Consider the following 19,624-nt stretch of genomic DNA (forward strand, 5'->3'; position numbering starts at 1 on the left):
ATGTAGTATGTATGTAGCATGCATGTAGTATGTATGTAGTATGTATGTAGTATGTATGTAGTATATATGTAGTATGTATGTAGCATGTAGTATGTATGTAGTATGTATGTGGTATGTATGTAGCATGTAGTATGTATGTAGCATGCATGTAGTATATATGTAGTATGTATGTAGCATGTAGTATGTATGTAGCATGTATGTGGTATGTATGTAGCATGTAGTATGTATGTATCATGCATGTAGCATGCATGTAGCATGTATGTAGTATGTATGTAGTATGTATGTAGCATGCATGTAGCATGCATGTAGTATGTATGTAGTATGTATGTAGTATGTATGTAGTATGTATGTAGCATGCAGTATGTAGCATGTATGTAGTATGTATGTAGTATATATGTAGTATGTATGTAGCATGTAGTATGTATGTAGCATGTAGTATGTATGTAGCATGCATGTAGTATATATGTAGTATGTATGTAGCATGCATGTAGTATATATGTAGTTTGTATGTAGCATGTAGTATGTATGTAGCATGCATGTAGCATGCATGTAGTATGTATGTAGTATTTTTTTTTTTTTAACATTTAACACATTAGCCGGATGATTGGACTACTACTGTCCCATCATTGGCTAATGTGTCAATCACTGTCATGGTAGCAGGCATCGCCAGATGGGACTTGTAGTACCATCGGACGATGCTTGCACAGACCCCCGGACATCAGCACAGCCCCCCGGCAGGCCAGCACAGCCCCCCGGCAGGCCGGTACAGACCCCCACAGGGTGCACAGACCACCGGCAGGCCGGCACAGCCCCCCGGCAGGCCGGTACAGACCCCCACAGGGTGCACAGACCACCGGCAGGCCGGCACAGCCCCCCGGCAGGCCGGTACAGACCCCCACAGGGTGCACAGACCACCGGCAGGCCGGCACAGCCCCCCGGCAGGCCGGTACAGACCCCGGGCAGTCCACACAGCCCCCCGGCAGGCCAGCAGAGACCCCCGGAAGGCCCGAAATGACGGCGCATCATGATGCGCACACACCACGCATCATGATGACGTCAGGCTGTCAATCAACTTTGAACTTCCGATTCCGATGCCGAATTCCGATATTGAAAAAATATCGGAAGTCGGTATCGGAATTCCGATACAGAAAGTATCGGCCGATACCCGATACTTGCGGTATCGGAATGCTCAACACTAGTGACAACAAGCAATCGAGAACAAGAACTGAAAGTCAAAAGCTTGGATACCAAAGGGTAACAGCGTGTTTCTGCCCAGTTTCGAACTGAGGACCTTTCGCATGTAAAGCAAACGTGATAACCGCTACACTACAGAAACCAACAGATTCAAAAAAACAAAAAATGCTGTGGTCATGGCAAGCAATAAAGAACAAGCACTGAAAGTCAAAAAGATCGTTTTCCAAGAGAAAAAGCTGTGTTTCTACCCAGTTTCGAACTGGGGACCTTTCGCGTGTTAGGCGAACGTGATATCCACTACACTACAGAAACCGGCAGCGGAAGGTTACTGTGGTCATGACGAGCCATCGAGAACAAAGACTCAACGTCAAAAGCTTTAATATCAACGCCTAATATCATGCTTCTATCCAGTTTCCAACCAGGGACCGTTCGCATGTGAGGTGAACGTGACAACCACTACACTTCAGAAACTCCATGCAAAGCTAAAGATGTTTAAACATGCTGAAATGAACTTGAAAAAGAAAAAAACATCCAGCCAAAGTCAAGAGGTCTTCCTCTATGTCTGAAGACAGGACAAAGTGCATTTTGCAACACAGGAACCTTTCATTTGTCAGGCTATTGGAAAAAAGAACAAACAGGGAAACAAAACCATTTTCCACAAAACATTCTCATGCCTTTGTCCAAAAGCCAAAAAGAAAAAGCACCTAGATGCCTGCTTTCGCACCTTGATCCTGTCAGGTGTTACTTGAATTAGGAACACTTAGACACTGTCAAAAACACACATGCTTGCCAAAAGCAAAAACGGGTAGAAATAATCACATTGGTAAAGGTAATGCTCATTAAACCAGCAATAGAATATGCTAACTAAGGATAATTAAGCCAACAATATATGTTTGTGATCAAAATAAAGAAAAGCCACATGTTTCTGCCCGGGATCAAAAAAGGGAACTTTCAGGAGGATGGCAAACAGGACAATCAGTACACTACAGTAACCAGACAAGAGCGTTTACTGTGGTCATGGCAAGAATTACAGATCAAGCACTCATTGTCAAAAGCGCTAGTTTGCAAGAGAAACGCTGTGTTTCTGCCCAGTTTCGAACTGAGGACCTTTCGCGTGTAAAGCAAACATGATAACCGCTACACTACAGAAACCAACCATTTCAAAAAATCAAAAAAATGCTGTGGTCATGGCAAGCAATAAAGAACAAGCACTGAAAGTCAAAAAGATCATTTTCCAAGAGAAAAGCTGTGTTTCTGCCCAGTTTCGAACTGGGGACCTTTCGCGTGTGAGGCGAACGTGATAACTGCTACACTACAGCAACCAGCTGCAAGAGGTTACTGTGGTGACAACAAGCAATCGAGATCAAGAACTGAAAGTCAAAAGCTTAGATACCAAAGGTAACATCGTGTTTCTGCCCAGTTTCGACCTGGGGACCTTTCGCGTGTTAGGCGAACGTGATAACCACTACACTACAGAAACCGGCTGTGGAAGGTTACTGTGGTCATGACGAGCCATCGAGAACAAAGACTCAACGTCAAAAGCTATAATATATCAACTCCTAATGTCATGCTTCTATCCAGTTTCGAACTGGGGACCGTTCACGTGTGAGGTGAACGTGACAACCACTACACTTCAGAAACTCCATGCAAAGCTAAAGATATTTAAACATGCAGAAATGAACTTGAAAAAGAAAAAAACATCCAGCCAAAGTCAAGAGGTCTTCCTCTATGTCTGAAGACAGGACAAAGTGCATTTTGCAACACAGGAACCTTTCATTTGTCAGGCTATTGGAAAAAAGAACAAACAGGGAAACAAAACCATTTTCCACAAAACATTCTCATGCCTTTGTCCAAAAGCCAAAAAGAAAAAGCACCGAGATGCCTGCTTTCGCACCTTGATCCTATCAGGTGTTACTTGAATTAGGAAAACTTAGACACTGTCAAAAACACACATGCTTGCCAAAAGCAAAAACTGGTACAAATAAACACATTGGTAAAAGTAATGCTCATTAAACCAGCAATAGAATATGCTAACTAATGCTAATTAAGCCAACAATATACGTTTGTGATCAAAATAAAGAAAAGCCACATGTTTCTGCCCGGGATCAAAACAGGGAACTTTCAGGAGGATGGCAAACAGGACAATCACTACACTACAGTAACCAGACAAAACCATTTACTGTGGTCATGGCAAGCACTAAAGATCAAGCACTCATTGTCAAAAGCTCTATTTTGGAAGAGAAACACTGTGTTTCTGCCCAGTTTCAAACTGAGGCCATTTCGCGTGTAAAGCGAACGTGATAACCGCTACACTACAGAAACCAACCGGTTCAACAACAAAAAAATGCTGTGGTCATGGCAAGCAATAAAGAACAAGCACTGAAAGTCAAAAAGATTATTTTCCGAGAGAAAAACTGTGTTTCTGCCCAGTTTTGAACTGGGGACTTTTCGCGTGTAAGGTGAACGTGATAACCGCTACACTACAGAAACTGGCTGCAACAGGTTGCTGTGGTCATGATGAGCCATCGAGAACAAAGACTGAACGTCAAAAGCTTTAATATCAACGCCTAGTTTCGAACTGAGGACCGTTCGCGTGTGAGGTGAACGTGATAACTAGAGTTGAGCGAAACGGGTCGAAAAATTTCAAAAGTCGCTGACTTTTGGCAAAGTCGGGTTTCATGAAACGAAACCCGACCCTAGGATGAGGTCGGCCACGAGGTCGGCGACTTACGTGCCAAAGTCGCGTTTCAAAAGTTTGTTTTGCGCTCTTTTTCAGCCAATCAAGATCCAAGGACACTGTGGGCAACGTGAAGACATAGGCAGGGGTCACCACCATCTTTCAGAAGGGCATGCAAGTGATTGGCTTGCTTTGGTGGGCGTCACAGGGGGTATAAAAGGGCGTGCACGCCGACCGCCATCTTACTTCTGCCGATCTCAGTATAGGGAGAGGTTGCTGCTGATTCTGTAGGGAGAGCGTTAGGTAGGGAAGAAGACAAAAAAACTGCTTCTGCTGCTAGCGATTTGGCCTGCACAACACACCAGTCACTGTGTGTGCAGTGCAAGGGGAGGCTATATAGTGGTGTATCAGTGGTGTTGGTTGTTGGGCTGCCTTCTAAGGCTTCCTGACATTCCTGCATTGCTGTTTACCCACTGCTCCGCAAACTGCTTTTTTAAAAGCAATCCCAATTTTTTTTTTTGTCTTGCTGAGAAGAAAAAAAACTGCTTCTGCTGCTAGCAATTTGGCCTGCACAACACACCAGTCACTGTGTGTGCAGTGCAAGGGGAGGCTATATTGTGGTGTATCAGTGGTGTTGGTTGTTGGGCTGCCTTTTAAGGCTTCCTGACAGGCTGGCATTGCTGTTTACCCACTGCTCTGCAAACTGCTTTTTTAAAAGCAATCCAATCTCCCTTATCCTCTAGTCACTTTGGTCACAGCTGTGCCATTGAGCCTGTGACATAGCGCTCAGATATCAGTGGGCCTCACACAATCCAAAAGTGTCCAGTGTCCAAAAGCGTGTGCAGAGATTCAAAATCTCCCTTATCCTCTAGTCACTTTGGTCACAGCTGTGCCATCGAGCCTGTCACATAGCGCTCAGATATTCATTGGGCCTCACACAATCCAAAAGTGTCCAGTGTCCACAAGTGTCTGCAGAAATTCAAAATCTCGCCTGTCCTATAGACACCTTGTACCTTGTTTTACATTACTATATAGTTTGTTGGATTTTGTCTACATTTCTACCAAAAATGAGGAAGGCTGGTGGAAGAGGCCGTGGAATTGGGCGGGGGTTGGCAGCTGGTAATGATGGTGCTGGTAGTGGATCTGATGGTAGTGGCAAGAGCAAAATAGGACCGAATGCAGGAGGTGTTGAGCCTGCGTCATCGTCTGGCTACATAAGGCCTCGAACGCTTAGTTTTCTAGGAGTTGGCAAACCGCTTTTAAAGCCAGAGCATCAGGAAAAAGTTTTGTCTTACATTGCTGACTCAGCCTCCAGCTCTATCGCCTCCTCTTCTTCAGTTGTAAAAAGTAAAAGCACTGAGTCGTCATTGGAGGCTCATGTTCATGAACCACACCTTTCCTTGTGTCCTTCACCCCAACCAAGATTGAAGGATGACGCAGGCCATACGACTGATTACTCCATGGAGCTGTTTTCACATACCATGCCTGGATTATCAAGTGAAATGGTGAATTACCCAGGCCAAGATGAATCTGACATGGAGTGCACTGATGCACTGCCGCTGATGGATGATTCTGCTGGTACATTCACTCAGAGCACTACATTGTCCTCGCAGTGTACAGAGCCAGATTCTGACCCTGATGAGACTCAGGTGCCCCTTCCCGCACACTATACCACCATACACGGTGACACAGAGGAAGGTGCACATGACATAGAAGAGGAGGTGATGGATGACCCAGTTGTTGACCCAGATTGGCATCCATTGGGGGAAGAGGGTGCTGCTTCCAATAGCTCAGATGAGGAGCATCCACAGCAGACATCAACATCGCAACAGCTGTTATCTGGCAGGCCCGGAGCACTCCAAAGACAGGTTCCAAACATCAAAAGAGTTGCTGGACAGCTTGTCCAGAGGGTCAAAAGATCACAGCGTGCTAGGCCGCAAAATGTCTGCCAAAGTAGGAAGAGTGCAGTGTGGCACTTTTTTGAACAAAATCCTCATGATCAGGCCAAGGTTATCTGTAAGAAGTGCGCAAAGACCTTTAGCCGAGGGAAAAATCTGAAAAATTTGAATACCAGTTGCATGCTTAGACATTTAACCAGCATGCACTTGCAAGCGTGGACACAACACCAAACCTCAAGTGCCACATGTGCAACTGATCACAACGAAGGTAGTCAGCAACGCTACATTGTTTCCCCCACTGTAAGCCCACCGGTTAGCACAGCAGCAAATGTTGAGGTGTCGTTGCAAGGCCACAGCAGTCAGGGAATCCCACTGTTATATAAACGAAAGACTGATTCTAGGCCATCAGAAAGAACACCAACTCCATCACCATCATCAACCCTCTCTCAGTCCGCCCTGTCCACCGCTACTTCCACCATATGCAGCTCTCAAGTCCAGCTCACCCTCCCAGACACTATGAGTAGGTCAAGAAAGTACTCAGTCTCTCATCCGCGTACACTGGGTTTGAACGCCCACATTGCCAAACTAATCTCGTTTGAGATGATGCCCTTTTGGTTGGTGGAAAGCACAGCTTTCCGCGAACTCATGGCCTATGCAGTACCACGCTATGACCTACCCAGTCGCCACTTCTTCTCTCACAAAGCCATCCCAGCCCTCCACCATCATGTGAAAGACCGCATTGTCCATGCACTCAAGCAGTCAGTGAGCGGAAAGGTGCACCTCACAACTGATGCATGGTCCAGTCGGCATGGCCAGGGCCGTTACGTGTCCATCACTGCGCACTGGGCTAATGTGGTGGATGCAGGGTCCACAGGGGACAGCGGTGGTGGGACAGTGCTGCCTAGCCCACGGTATAGGAAACAGTTGGCTGTAGGCGTTCGACCCTCCTCCTCCACCAGAAGCGAAAGCTCGTCCACAGAGCGCAGTCGTACGAGCACTCCATCTGCAGCTGCCACTGTTGCACACGATGTGTCCCCCTATCGAGCAGCTAGTGGAAAGCGTCAGCAGGCTGTGTTGCAGATGATGTGTTTGGGCAACAGACACACCGCCGAGGTTCTGGACGAGTACTTGAAGCGACAAACTGAGTCATGGCTGGGCAGTGTACATCTTGAGGCAGGCAAGGTAGTTAGTGATAACGGCTGTAATTTTGTGGCAGCCATAGCCCTTTCAAAACTCAGCCATATACCTTGCTTGGCTCACACCTTGAACCTGGTGGTGCAGTGCTTCCTCAAAAATTATCCTGAGTTAACAGCCCTGCTCCAGAAGGTGCGAAGACTGTGCGCGCACATCCGCCGGTCGCCTGTACACTCCGTTCGTATGCAGAAGCTGCAGCGATTGCTCCACCTTCCCAACCACCGCCTCATTATCGACATTGCAACAAGGTGGAACTCCACCCTGCACATGGTGGAGCGGCTGTGCAAGCAGAGGCAGGCCATAATGCATTTGTGGGAGCATACACGGCCAGGCACTTTGAGAGCAGACATGGAGTTGACAGGTGTGCAGTGGTCGAAGCTGAAAGACCTCTGTAAAGTCCTTCAGTGTTTTGAGGAATGCACACGGCTGGTAAGCGCAGACGACGCCATCCTAAGCATGAGCATCCCACTTATGCGTCTGCTCATGCAAACTTTGACGCACCTTAAGGAGCAGGCATCTGCAGCCAATGTTGATGAGGAGGAAGAGGAGGAGGGAATCCTTGATGACATTCAGCCATTGTCTGCTCAGGGACCTCTCCTGGACGAGGTGGAGGAAGAAGAGGAGGAGGAGGAGGAGGATGGGGATGATTACTTAGGGGAGGAGGATGCATCTCGTGGGGCAAGTGAAAATGTTGGCGTGGCAAGGTCTGGTACAGGGTTTGTGCATGACTGGAGGGATGTGGATTTGCCAGAAAGTGCTCCTCCAACCAGCACTCGCAGTGCATCATTGACACCGGGAACATTAATAATAATAATAATTTTTATTTATATAGCGCCAACATATTCCGCAGCACTTTACAATTAAGCGGGGACATGTACAGACAATAAATTCAATACAAGTTAAGACAATTCAAACAATGACATTAGGAGTGAGGTCCCTGCTCGCAAGCTTACAATCTACAAGGAAATGGGGGGACACAGTAGGTGAGAAATGCTTGTTAATTCAGGTCTGGCAATTATAATAGGGATTTTCATATAAAGCTGCATGATCCGGTCATCAGCCCGTGTGTTTAAGTGCAATAGACAAGTATCAAGTGCAGTTATCATGTGCATGAAGGGTGTGGAGACAGATGAATAGTAGGGTGCAGATTCAGAATAATATTTGGAAGGCGGGAACAGGGCAAAGTTAGCTTGCTGAGTAGTTGATGTGATAGGCTTCTTTGAAGAGATGGGTTTTCAAAGCGCGCTTGAATAGGTCAGGGCTAGGTATCAGTCTGATCATCTGGGGAAGTGCATTCCAGAGAGCTGGAGCAGCACGAGAGAAGTCTTGGAGACGGAGGTGCGAGGTTCGGATTACGGGGGATGTTAGTCTTAGGTCATTTGTAGAACGGAGGGCATGTGTAGGGCGATAGACAGAGATGAGAGAGGAGATATAAGGCGGTGCAGAACAGTGGAGAGCTTTGTGGGAGAGAGAGATGAGTTTATACTGGACCCTGTAGCGAATAGGTAGCCAGTGTAATGACTGGCATAAGATGGAGGCATCGGTGAAGCGGCTGGACAGAAATATGACCCTGGCTGCCACATTCAAGATGGATTGGAGAGGAGAAAGTTTGGTAAGAGGGAGACCGATCAGAAGAGAGTTGCAGTAGTCCAGACGAGAATGAATAAGAGCGACAGTAAGAGTCTTAGCAGTTTCAAAGGTGAGAAAAGGTCGGATTCTGGAGATGTTTTTAAGATGCAGGTGACAAGAGCGACTGAGTGATCGGATGTACGGAGTAAAGGAAAGTTCAGTGTCGAATATGACCCCAAGACAGCGGGCATGCTGCTTGGGAGTTATGGTTGAACCCTCCAGGGTTATTTCGATGTTAGGTAGAGTGAGGTTAGTAGAGGGGAGAAACACAAGAAGTTCAGTTTTAGAGAGATTTAGTTTCAGATAGAGGGAGGACATGATGCTAGAGACAGCAGACAGACAATCCTTGGTATTTTGAATTAGGGTAGGGGTGATGTCAGGGGAAGAAGTGTATAATTGGGTGTCATCAGCATAGAGATGATACTGGAACCCAAATCTGCTGATTGTTTGTCCAATAGGGGCAGTGTATAAAGAGAAGAGGAGGGGGCCTAGGACTGAGCCCTGCGGGACCCCGATAGTAAGGGGACGAGAAGAGGAAGAGGAGCCGGAAAAAGATACAGTGAAGGAGCGGTCAGAGAGGTAGGAGGAGAACCAGGAGAGGGCTGTGTCCTTGAGGCCTATAGAGCAGAGCATAGTGAGGAGGAGCTGGTGATCCACAGTGTCAAATGCGGCAGAGAGATCCAGGAGAATCAGCAGGGAGCAATGACCTTTCGATTTAGCTGTTATTAAATCATTAGAGACTTTAGTGAGGGCAGTTTCAGTAGAGTGTAAAGAGCGGAAACCAGATTGTAAGGGGTCGAGAAGAGAGTTATCTGAGAGATAGCGGATTAGACGGGAGTGGACCAGGCGTTCCAGGAGATAAGAGATGAAGGGAAGGTTAGAGACAGGTCTGTAGTTAGCAGTGCAGTTCTGGTCCAGGGATGGCTTTTTAAGTAAACATTGGCCCACATGTCAGATTATGCCTTGCAGATCCTAAAAAGGGACACACGCATTGCCAAAATGATGAACGATGATGACTACTGGTTGGCCAGCATCCTGGATCCACGCTATAAAGGCAAATTGCAAAACATCATGCCACAGGAGAACCTTGACCTAATATTGGCTAATAAACAAGCAACTCTGGTAAATCGGTTGCTTGAGGCATTCCCAGCACACAGCAGCGGTGATGGTTCTCACACGAGCCGTACGGGCCGGGGGCAGCTTGGCAGAGGTGTTCGTGGTGCACACAGCAGAAGTGGCGTTGGAGACAGGGGTTTCATGACAATGTTGTGGACTGATTTTTCAAGTACCGCTCACACAACTGGTAATACTGCATCGATGGAAAGTGACAGGAGACAGCAGTTGTCAACTATGGTTACAAACTACTTTTCCTCCCATATCGATGTTCTCCCACACAGGTCATTCCCCTTTGACTATTGGGCCGCTAAACTGGACACCTGGCCTGAATTGGCCCAATATGCCTTACAGGAGCTCGCTTGCCCAGCTGCAAGTGTGCTATCGGAAAGAGTCTTCAGTGCAGCTGGATCAATCCTGACAGAAAAAAGGACCCGTCTGTCAACCCAAAATGTGGATGATCTAACCTTCATTAAAATGAACCATGCATGGGTTTCCAAGGATTTTGTCCCACCTTCCTCTGATGACACATAGGGTGACAGAAAAATGGCTTGCTTTGGTCCACCTCTTCCTGGGACTTGACCTATTTCACCTTTTGCATCAGCTGAATGTCCAACATCAACATATGCCACTTTCTAAAACTCCCTAACTGTGCTGCCTCCCCCCCCATGGCCGGGGTCACCACCTAGCGCACGACACCGTGCGAGTGCCGTTGCCCTGGACAGGTGGGTAGGCCGACTCTTGGGCGCGGGCACTGGTACAGGGTCCTTCATAGTGCAATCAAGTGTCTCTGACGGTGGTGGTGCACACCCGCCGTCAGACACACCGCCGTACTATGAGGGGCCCAGTGCCAGTACCGACGCCCACGAGTGGGCCCCCCTTGCTTGGGCAGGGCCCCAGCATTTGCAATCTTTACCTCTCCCTGCTCCTCCGCTGTGTAGTCTGGGCCGTCAAATCCATACTGTGCCTGACACCGTCTGAGCCTGCCTCCTGATGTATAGACATATATTTTGAATGTGTACGCTATCCATACATGTTATCCGGGGAAACGGTATCCTTTCTAACCTTTGTGCAATCACGTGCAATCCATACTGGGCCTAACACCGTCTGAGCCTGCCTCCTGAGACATATATTTTGAATGTGTACGCTATCCATACATGTTATCCGGGGATACGGTACCCTTTCTAACCTTTGTGCAATCACGTGCAATCCATACTGGGCCTAACACCGTCTGAGCCTGCCTCCTGAGACATATATTTTGAATGTGTACGCTATCCATACATGTTATCCGGGGATACGGTACCCTTTCTAACCTTTGTGCAATCACGTGCAATCCATACTGGGCCTAACACCATCTGAGCCTGCCTCCTGAGACATATATTTTGAATGTGTACGCTATCCATACATGTTATCCGGGGAAACGGTACCCTTTCAAACCTTTGTGCAATCACGTGCAATCCATACTGGGCCTAACACCGTCTGAGCCTGCCTCCTGATGTATAGACATATATTTTGAATGTGTACGCTATCCATACATGTTATCTGGGGATACGGTACCCTTTCTCACCTTTGTGCAATCACGTGTAATCCATACAGGGCGTGAGAACGGCTGGCGAGCTGTTAAGCAAGCTACAGCACCTGTGGTTTGCACACGTAAGTTTTTCATTTTTTCAGGAATGATGGTTAGGCCTAATTCCGGAACTGCGGTTGACCTGCACTTACTGGGAAATCATTGTTCGCGGGTAATAATTGTAATCAGTGATCCCCATCACTAACGTTGTTCAGCGGGTTATCTGCACCTGTAAGCGACAAACGCTGGCCTTTTCAGTGTAGCGCACATGCAGCCACGGACATGTAAGGGCATGACACACCAGTTATTGGCCAATCTCATGTGCCAGAGCCTCACGTGTCCCTCTAGTAAGCCGGACTCGGACCGCGGGGCATGACGGAGTCTCGTTCGTTAACGGAATTAAGCTTGCAATGTGTGCATCTGTTCTGTAGCTGGCATGGTTGAGGTTTCCCAGGTGGAGTCGAATTTAACCGTAGGCTCCACTCCTGGTGGTGCCCTTCTGGACATTCCTTTAAGGTTCAGCTTTGCAACCATACTGCCCACGTAAAACAAACACTTTGCCTTCATCAAAGCTGTTTGGAGGGTCATGACTCGTGGGAATAACGCCGCCCAATCAGTTAACCTGCTAGAGAGATCCTTCGTTGCTCCCAAGCATGACATCACACTCCCTAGGAAGAAGGTAATGCCACTGTGGTGACCGTACTCCTGGGGGCGACACAAGTGCACTGATGCCCAACCATTGCTCGATGAATCTGCTGGTACATTGACCCAGACCACTACATTCCCCTCGCACGCTACACGACCTGAATCTGACCCTGATGAAACTCAGGTTACCCTTCCCATATACAGTTCCATCTTACACGGTGACAAAGAGGAAGATGCAGATGAAAGTGCAGGTTCGGCCCACCCGCCATCAGACACACGTACTATCAGGGGCCCTGTGCCAGTGCCGTCGCCAACGAGTGGGCCCCCCCTGCTTGCCCAGGATCACAGCACTTGCAAAGTTGAAATACTGTGCAGTGAAATGGAAGATGGGGATGACGAGGAGTCCAGACTAGTACAGGGATTCCCTAGCGAGGAGACTTATTTGATTGTTTTCAATGTTGGGACAGCAATTTTTGGGGAGCACTATACTCTGGAGAATGATAGATGGGGCCCACCATACACTGGAACATTCCAAAGGTGGACATCAGACACTGGAGCAGCATTTACAGGGCCCATTATACACTAGAGCATTAGAAATGGGGCCCATTATGTTTGGAGCATTATTTGGGCCCATAAGACAGTGGAGCTTCATCCATGGGGACCAACATATACTGTAGCATTATGTAGAGCTCATCATATACTGTTTCAAACATTATATGGGACCAATGATTCTGTATGGAGAAATAGATGGGCCTCGTCATGAGATGTAAAAAGTGAGGTATTTTTCATTGTACTATACCGCTATTTCTCTGCCGTATCGGAGCATGATGAGTTGTGGTATGTGTTAAAGGGGCGCTCTTTCGCCCAGGGCACATGAAAACCTGCAGCCAGCCCTCCCCCCCCACAACTTTAGCAAAATAACCCCCATTTTTCAGTGCGTAACTTGTATTATGAAGTTAATTAAGGTTGACAAGCTTAAGTAAGAAGAATTGATGCTTTTGGCATTCAAATGGGCACTGTAGGTGTGTTTCCTGTCCTCCTCTCACTGCTGACTTTTATTCCCCATTGACTTACATTGGGTTTCGTGTTTTGGGACGACCCCGACTTTTCCCTATAATCGGACGATCTTGCTCGACCCGACTTTTGGAAAAGTCGGGTTTCACGAAACGAAACGCGACCCTAAAAAACCAAAAGTCACTCAACTCTAGTGACAACCACTACACTTCAGAAACTCAATGCAAAGCTAAAGATGTTTAAATATGCTGAAAGGAAACTGAAAAAGAAAAAAGAATCCAGCCAAAGTCAAGAGGTCTTCCTCTATGTCTGAAGACAGGACAAAGTGCATTTTGCAACACAGGAACCTTTCATTTGTCAGGCTATTGGAAAAAAGAACAAACAGGGAAACAAAACCATTTTCCACAAAACATTCTCATGCCTTTGTCCAAAAGCCAAAAAGAAAAAGCACCTAGATGCCTGCTTTCGCACCTTGATCCTATCAGGTGTTACTTGAATTAGGAAAACTTAGACACTGTCAAAAACACACATGCTTGCCAAAAGCAAAAACTGGTAGAAATAATCACATTGGTAAAAGTAATGCTCATTAAACCAGCAATAGAACATGCTAACTAAGGCTAATTAAGCCAACAATATACGTTTGTGATCAAAATAAAGAAAAGCCGCATGTTTCTGCCCGGGATCAAAACAGGGAACTTTCAGGAGGATGGCAAACAGGACAATCTCTAACACTACAGTAACCAGACAAAACCATTTACTGTGGTCATGGCAAGTACTAAAGATCAAGCACTCATTGTCAAAAGCTCTATTTTGCACGAGAAACACTGTGTTTCTGCCCAGTTTCGAACAGACGACCTTTAGCGTGTAAAGCGAACGTGATAACCGCTACACTACAGAAACCAACTGATTTAAAAAAAACAAAAAATGCTGTGGTCATGGCAAGCAATAAGGAACAAGCACTGAAAGTCAAAAAGATGATTTTCCAAGAGAAATGCTGTGTTTCTGCCCAGTTTCGAACTGGGGACCTTTCGCGTGTAAGGCGAACGTGATAACCGCTACACTACAGAAACCAGCAACAAGCACTTACTGTGGTGACAACAAGCAATCGAGATCAAGAACTGAAAGTCAAAAGCTTGGATACCAAAGGGTATCGAACTGGGGACCTTTCGCGTGTTAGGCAAACGTGATAACCACTACACTACAGAAACCGGCTGCTGCAGGTTACTGTGGTCATGACGAGCCATCGAGAACAAAGACTCAACGTCAAAAGCTTTAATATCAACGCCTAATGTCATGCTTCTATCCAGTTCCGAACTGGGGACCGTTCGCGTGTGAGGTGAACGTGACAACCACTACACTTCAGAAACTCCATGCCAAGCTAAAGATGTTTAAACATGCTGAAATGAACTTGAAGAAGAAAAAAACATCCAGCCAAAGTCAAGAGGTCTTCTTCTATGTCTGAAGACAGGACAAAGTGCATTTTGCAACACAGGAACCTTTCATTTGTCAGGCTATTGGAAAAAGAACAAACAGGGAAACAAAACCATTTTCCACAAAACATTCTCATGCCTTTGTCCAAAAGCCAAAAAGAAAAAGCACCTAGATGCCTGCTTTCGCACCTTGATCCTATCAGGTGTTACTTGAATTAGGAACACTTAGACACTGTCAAAAACACACATGCTTGCCAAAAGCAAAAACGGGTAGAAATAATCACATTGGTAAAAGTAATGCTCATTAAACCAGCAATAGAATATGCTAACTAAGGCTAATTAAGCCAACAATATACGTTTTGATCAAAATAAAGAAAAGCCACATGTTTCTGCCCGGGATCAAAACAGGGAACTTTCAGGAGGATGGCAAACAGGACAATCACTACAATAAAGTAACCAGACAAGAGCATTTACTGTGGTCATGGCAAGCATTAAAGATCAAGCACTCATTGTCAAAAGCACTAGTTTGCAAGAGGAACGCTGTGTTTCTGCCCAGTTTCGAACTGAGGACCTTTCGCGTGTGAGACGAACGTGATAACCGCTACACTACAGAAACCGGACGCAAGCGCTTACTGTGGTGACAACAAGCAATCGAGATCAAGAACTGAAAGGCAAAAGCTTGGATACCAAAGGGTAACAGCGTGTTTCTGCCCAGTTTCGAACTGGGGACCTTTCACGTGTTAGGCGAACGTGATAACCACTACACTACAGAATCCAGCTGCGGAAGGTTACTGTGGTCATGACGAGCCATCGAGAACAAAGACTCAACGTCAAAAGCTTTAATATCAACGCCTAACGTCATGCTTCTATCTAGTTTCGAACTGGGGACCGTTGGCGTGTGAGGCGAACGTGACAACCACTACACTTCAGAAACTCCATGCAAAGCTAAAGATGTTTAAACATGCTGAAATGAACTTGAAAAAGAAAAAAACAGCCAGCCAAAGTCAAGAGGTCTTCCTCTATGTCTGAAGACAGGACAAATTGCATTTTGCAACACAGGAACCTTTCATTTGTCAGGCTATTGGAGAAAAAGAACACACAGGGAAACAAAACCATGCTCCACAAAACATTCTCATGCCTTTGTCCAAAATCCAAAAAGAAAAAGCACCTGGATGCCTGCTTTCGCACCTTGATCCTATCAGGTGTTACTTGAATTAGGAACACTTAGACACTGTCAAAAACACACATGCTTGCCAAAAGCAAAAACGGGTAGAAATAATCATATTGGTAAAAGTAATGCTCATTAAACCAGCAATAGAATATGCTAACTAAGGCTAATTAAGCCAACAATATACGTTTGTGATCAAAATAAAGAAAAGCCACATGTTTCTGCCCGGGATCAAAACAGGGAACTTTCAGGAGGATGGCAAACAGGACAATCACTACACTACAGTAACCAGACAAGAGTGTTTACTGTGGTCATGGCAAGCATTAAAGATCAAGCACTCATTGTCAAAAGCGCTAGTTTGCAAGAGGAACGCTGTGTTACTGCCCAGTTTCGAACTGAGGACATTTCACGTGTAAAGCGAATGTGATAACTGCTACACTACAGAAACCAACCGATTCAAACAAACAAAAAATGCTGTGGTCATGGCAAGCAATAAAGAACAAGCACTGAAAGTCAAAAAGATCGTTTTCCAAGAGAAAAAGCTGTGTTTCTGCCCAGTTTCGAACTGGGGACCTTTCGCGTGTGAGGCGAACGTGATAACCGCTACACTACAGAAACCGGATGCAAGCGCTTACTGTGGTGACAACAAGCAATCGAGATCAAGAACTGAAAGTCATAAGCTTGGATACCAAAGAGTAACAGCGTGGTTCTGCCAAGTTTCGAACTGGGGACCTTTCGCGTGTTAGGCGAACGTGATAACCACTACACTACAGAAACCGGCTGCGGAAGGTTTCTGTGGTCATGACGAGCCATCGAGAACAAAGACTCAACGTCAAAAGCTTTAATATCAACGCCTAATGTCATGCTTCTATCCAGTTTCAAACTGGGGACCGTTCGCGTGTGAGGTGAACGTGACAACCACTACACTTCAGAAACTCCATGCAAAGCTAAAGATGTTTAAACATGCTGAAATGAACTTGAAAAAGAAAAAAACAACCAGCCAAAGTCAAGAGGTCTTCCTCTATGTCTGAAGACAGGACAAAGTGCATTTTGCAACACAGGAACCTTTCATTTGTCAGGCTATTGGAGAAAAAGAACACACAGGGAAACAAAACCATGCTCCACAAAACATTCTCATGCCTTTGTCCAAAATCCAAAAAGAAAAAGCACCTAGATGCCTGCTTTCGCACCTTGATCCTATCAGGTGTTACTTGAATTAGGAACACTTAGACACTGTCAAAAACACACATGCTTGCCAAAAGCAAAAACGGGAAGAAATAATCACATTGGTAAAAGTAATGCTCATTAAACCAGCAATAGAATATGCTAACTAAGGCTAATTATGCCAACAATATACGTTTGTGATCAAAATAAAGAAAAGCCACATGTTTCTGCCCGGGATCAAAACAGGGAACTTTCAGGAGAATGGCAAACAGGACAATCACTACACTACAGTAACCAGACAAGAGCGTTTACTGTGGTCATGGCAAGCATTAAAGATCAAGCACTCATTGTCAAAAGCGCTAGTTTGCAAGAGGAACGCTGTGTTTCTGCCCAGTTTCGAACTGAGGACCTTTCGCCTGGAAAGCGAACGTGATAACCGCTACACTACAGAAACCAAACTATTCAAACAAACAAAAAATGCTGTGGTCATGGCAAGCAATAAAGAACAAGCACTGAAAGTCAAAAAGATCGTTTTCCAAGAGAAAAAGCTGTGTTTCTGCCCAGTTTCGAACTGGGGACCTTTCGCGTGTGAGGCGAACGTGATAACCGCTACACTACAGAAACCGGAAGCAAGCGTTTACTGTGGTGACAACAAGCAATCGAGATCAAGAACTGAAAGTCAAAAGCTTGGATACCAAAGGGTAACAGCGTGTTTCTGCCCAGTTTCAAACTGGGGACCTTTCGCGTGTTAGGCGAACGTGATAACCACTACACTACAGAAAACGGCTGCGGAAGGTTACTGTGGTCATGACGAGCCATCGAGAACAAAGACTCTACGTCAAAAGCTTTAATATCAACGCCTAATGTCATGCTTCTATCCAGTTTTGAACTGGGGACCGTTCGCGTGTGAGGTGAACGTGACAACCACTACACTTCAGAAACTCCATGCAAAGCTAAAGATGTTTAAACATGCTGAAATGAACTTGAAAAAGAAAAAAACAGCCAGCCAAAGTCAAGAGGTCTTCCTCTATGTCAGAAGACAGGACCAAGTGCATTTTGAAACACAGGAACCTTTCATTTGTCAGGCTTTTGGAGAAAAAGAACAAACAGGGAAACAAAACCATGCTCTACAAAACATTCTCATGCCTTTGTCCAAAAGCCAAAAAGAAAAAGCACCTAGATGCCTGCTTTTGCACCTTGATCCTATCAGGTGTTACTTGAATTAGGAACACTTAGACACTGTCAAAAACACACATGCTTGCCAAAAGCAAAAACGGGTAGAAGTAATCACATTGGTAAAAGTAATGCTCATTAAACCAGCAATAGAATATGCTAACTAAGGCTAATTAAGCCAACAATATACGTTTGTGATCAAAATAAAGAAAAGCCACATGTTTCTGCCCGGAATCAATACAGGGAACTTTCAGGAGGATGGCAAACAGGACAATCACTACACTACAGTAACCAGACAAGAGCGTTTACTGTGGTCATGGCAAGCATTAAAGATCAAGCACTCATTGTCAAAAGCGCTAGTTTGCAAGAGGAACTCTGTGTTTCTGCCCTGTTTCGAACAGAGGACCTTTCGCGTGTAAAGCAAACGTGATAACCGCTACACTACAGAAACCAACCAATTCAAACTAAAAAAAAAATCCTGTGGTCATGGCAAGCAATAAAGAACAAGCACTGAAAGTCAAAAAAAACATTTTCCTAGAGAAAAAGCTGTGTTTCTGCCCAGTTTCAAACTGGGGACCTTTCACGTGTGAGGCGAACGTGATAACCTCTACACTACAGAAACCAAGCGATTCAAAGAAGCAAAAAATGCTGTGGTCATGGCAAGCAATAAAGAACAAGCACTGAAAGTCAAAAAGATCGTTTTCCAAGAGAAAAAGCTGTGTTTCTGCCCAGTTTCAAACTGGGGACCTTTTGCGTGTGAGGCGAACGTGATAACCGCTACACTACAGAAACCTGAAGCAAGCGCATACTGTGGTGACAACAAGCAATCGAGATCAAGAACTGAAATTCAAAAGCTTGGATACCAAAGGGTAACAGCGTGTTTCTGCCCAGTTTCGATCTGGGGACCTTTCGCGTGTTAGGCGAACGTGATAACCACAACACTACATAAACCGGCTGCGGAAGGTTACTGTGGTCATGACGAGCCATCGAGAACAAAGACTCAACGTCAAAAGCGTTAATATCAACGCCTAATGTCATGCTTCTGATAGGAACTGAAGGAGTTAAATTGAGTTCCGTCTATGTTGCATTCTCTTGTTTAAAACCTTATCTGTTCTTCGAGGAGATGTCTCAGACATCTCCCTTGTGAACCAAGGTCAAATACCTCTGCTTTTTCGCCTAAATGACTTTCTTTGTCGAAAACAAGTTGTAAAATCATTTGTACTGCGCATGTCTGTAAAATGTTTAAATTCTTTACTATAAAAGACGGAAGCCTAACTGATAAGCCAGAGGCGTCTTGAGAGGCATCCCGAGTGGTATTATACAGCCGTGTCTGTGTTATCCTTCTCGACGGAGCAATTGATTAGAGACATATGGTGCTTCACACCTAAGAACATCGGTCCTTCAGATGAAAGAGTAATCTGAGGGATCCTGACAGTTTCCTGGCGCCCGAACAGGGACCTCTCCAAGACTACCCGATCTACAGACCACTCCAGTTACTGATGAAATTGTGAACAGCAGACCTAAACACCTGGCCAGGTAAAAGATCAATTTTTCTCTTCTCTGCTCTTCATAATCTATCATTATAACTAAGGTCCGTATAAAGGGGAATCTAGTAGAGGAGGGGGCCGTAAAATCAGGTCCATATAAGAACTCTGAGGAAATCGGGTGTGACATGCATATGTAATTTCTGCTCGAATGAGAGGTTACTGTAGGTTCTGTCTGTGCACAGCTATTTTTAGAAAAAGAGCTGATGCA

At 45.6% G+C, this 19,624-nt stretch overlaps 11 non-coding genes across 11 annotated transcripts; all 11 read right to left on the reverse strand.

Moving 5' to 3' along the window:
• Positions 1 to 1,263: 1,263 nt before the first annotated feature.
• Positions 1,264 to 1,336, reverse strand: TRNAV-UAC (transfer RNA valine (anticodon UAC)). Its single transcript has one exon. It is a non-coding gene; the product is annotated as a tRNA-Val (tRNA).
• A 97-nt stretch (positions 1,337 to 1,433) lies between these two features.
• On the reverse strand, positions 1,434 to 1,506 carry TRNAV-AAC (transfer RNA valine (anticodon AAC)). Its single transcript has one exon. It is a non-coding gene; the product is annotated as a tRNA-Val (tRNA).
• Positions 1,507 to 2,273: 767 nt separating this feature from the next.
• Positions 2,274 to 2,346, reverse strand: TRNAV-UAC (transfer RNA valine (anticodon UAC)). The gene has a single exon. It is a non-coding gene; the product is annotated as a tRNA-Val (tRNA).
• A 255-nt stretch (positions 2,347 to 2,601) lies between these two features.
• Positions 2,602 to 2,674, reverse strand: TRNAV-AAC (transfer RNA valine (anticodon AAC)). Its single transcript has one exon. It is a non-coding gene; the product is annotated as a tRNA-Val (tRNA).
• A 769-nt stretch (positions 2,675 to 3,443) lies between these two features.
• On the reverse strand, positions 3,444 to 3,516 carry TRNAV-UAC (transfer RNA valine (anticodon UAC)). The gene has a single exon. It is a non-coding gene; the product is annotated as a tRNA-Val (tRNA).
• Positions 3,517 to 3,611: 95 nt separating this feature from the next.
• TRNAV-UAC (transfer RNA valine (anticodon UAC)) lies at positions 3,612 to 3,684 on the reverse strand. The gene has a single exon. It is a non-coding gene; the product is annotated as a tRNA-Val (tRNA).
• Positions 3,685 to 13,931: 10,247 nt separating this feature from the next.
• On the reverse strand, positions 13,932 to 14,004 carry TRNAV-UAC (transfer RNA valine (anticodon UAC)). The gene has a single exon. It is a non-coding gene; the product is annotated as a tRNA-Val (tRNA).
• A 903-nt stretch (positions 14,005 to 14,907) lies between these two features.
• On the reverse strand, positions 14,908 to 14,980 carry TRNAV-CAC (transfer RNA valine (anticodon CAC)). Its single transcript has one exon. It is a non-coding gene; the product is annotated as a tRNA-Val (tRNA).
• A 1,097-nt stretch (positions 14,981 to 16,077) lies between these two features.
• TRNAV-CAC (transfer RNA valine (anticodon CAC)) lies at positions 16,078 to 16,150 on the reverse strand. The gene has a single exon. It is a non-coding gene; the product is annotated as a tRNA-Val (tRNA).
• Positions 16,151 to 17,247: 1,097 nt separating this feature from the next.
• Positions 17,248 to 17,320, reverse strand: TRNAV-CAC (transfer RNA valine (anticodon CAC)). The gene has a single exon. It is a non-coding gene; the product is annotated as a tRNA-Val (tRNA).
• A 927-nt stretch (positions 17,321 to 18,247) lies between these two features.
• Positions 18,248 to 18,320, reverse strand: TRNAV-UAC (transfer RNA valine (anticodon UAC)). The gene has a single exon. It is a non-coding gene; the product is annotated as a tRNA-Val (tRNA).
• Between the last annotated feature and the right edge of the window lie 1,304 nt (positions 18,321 to 19,624).

This window comes from Dendrobates tinctorius, unplaced genomic scaffold, assembly GCF_039654945.1.
Source record: "Dendrobates tinctorius isolate UK_male_01 unplaced genomic scaffold, ASM3965494v1 ptg000421c, whole genome shotgun sequence".
Classification (NCBI taxonomy): Eukaryota; Metazoa; Chordata; class Amphibia; order Anura; family Dendrobatidae; genus Dendrobates; species Dendrobates tinctorius.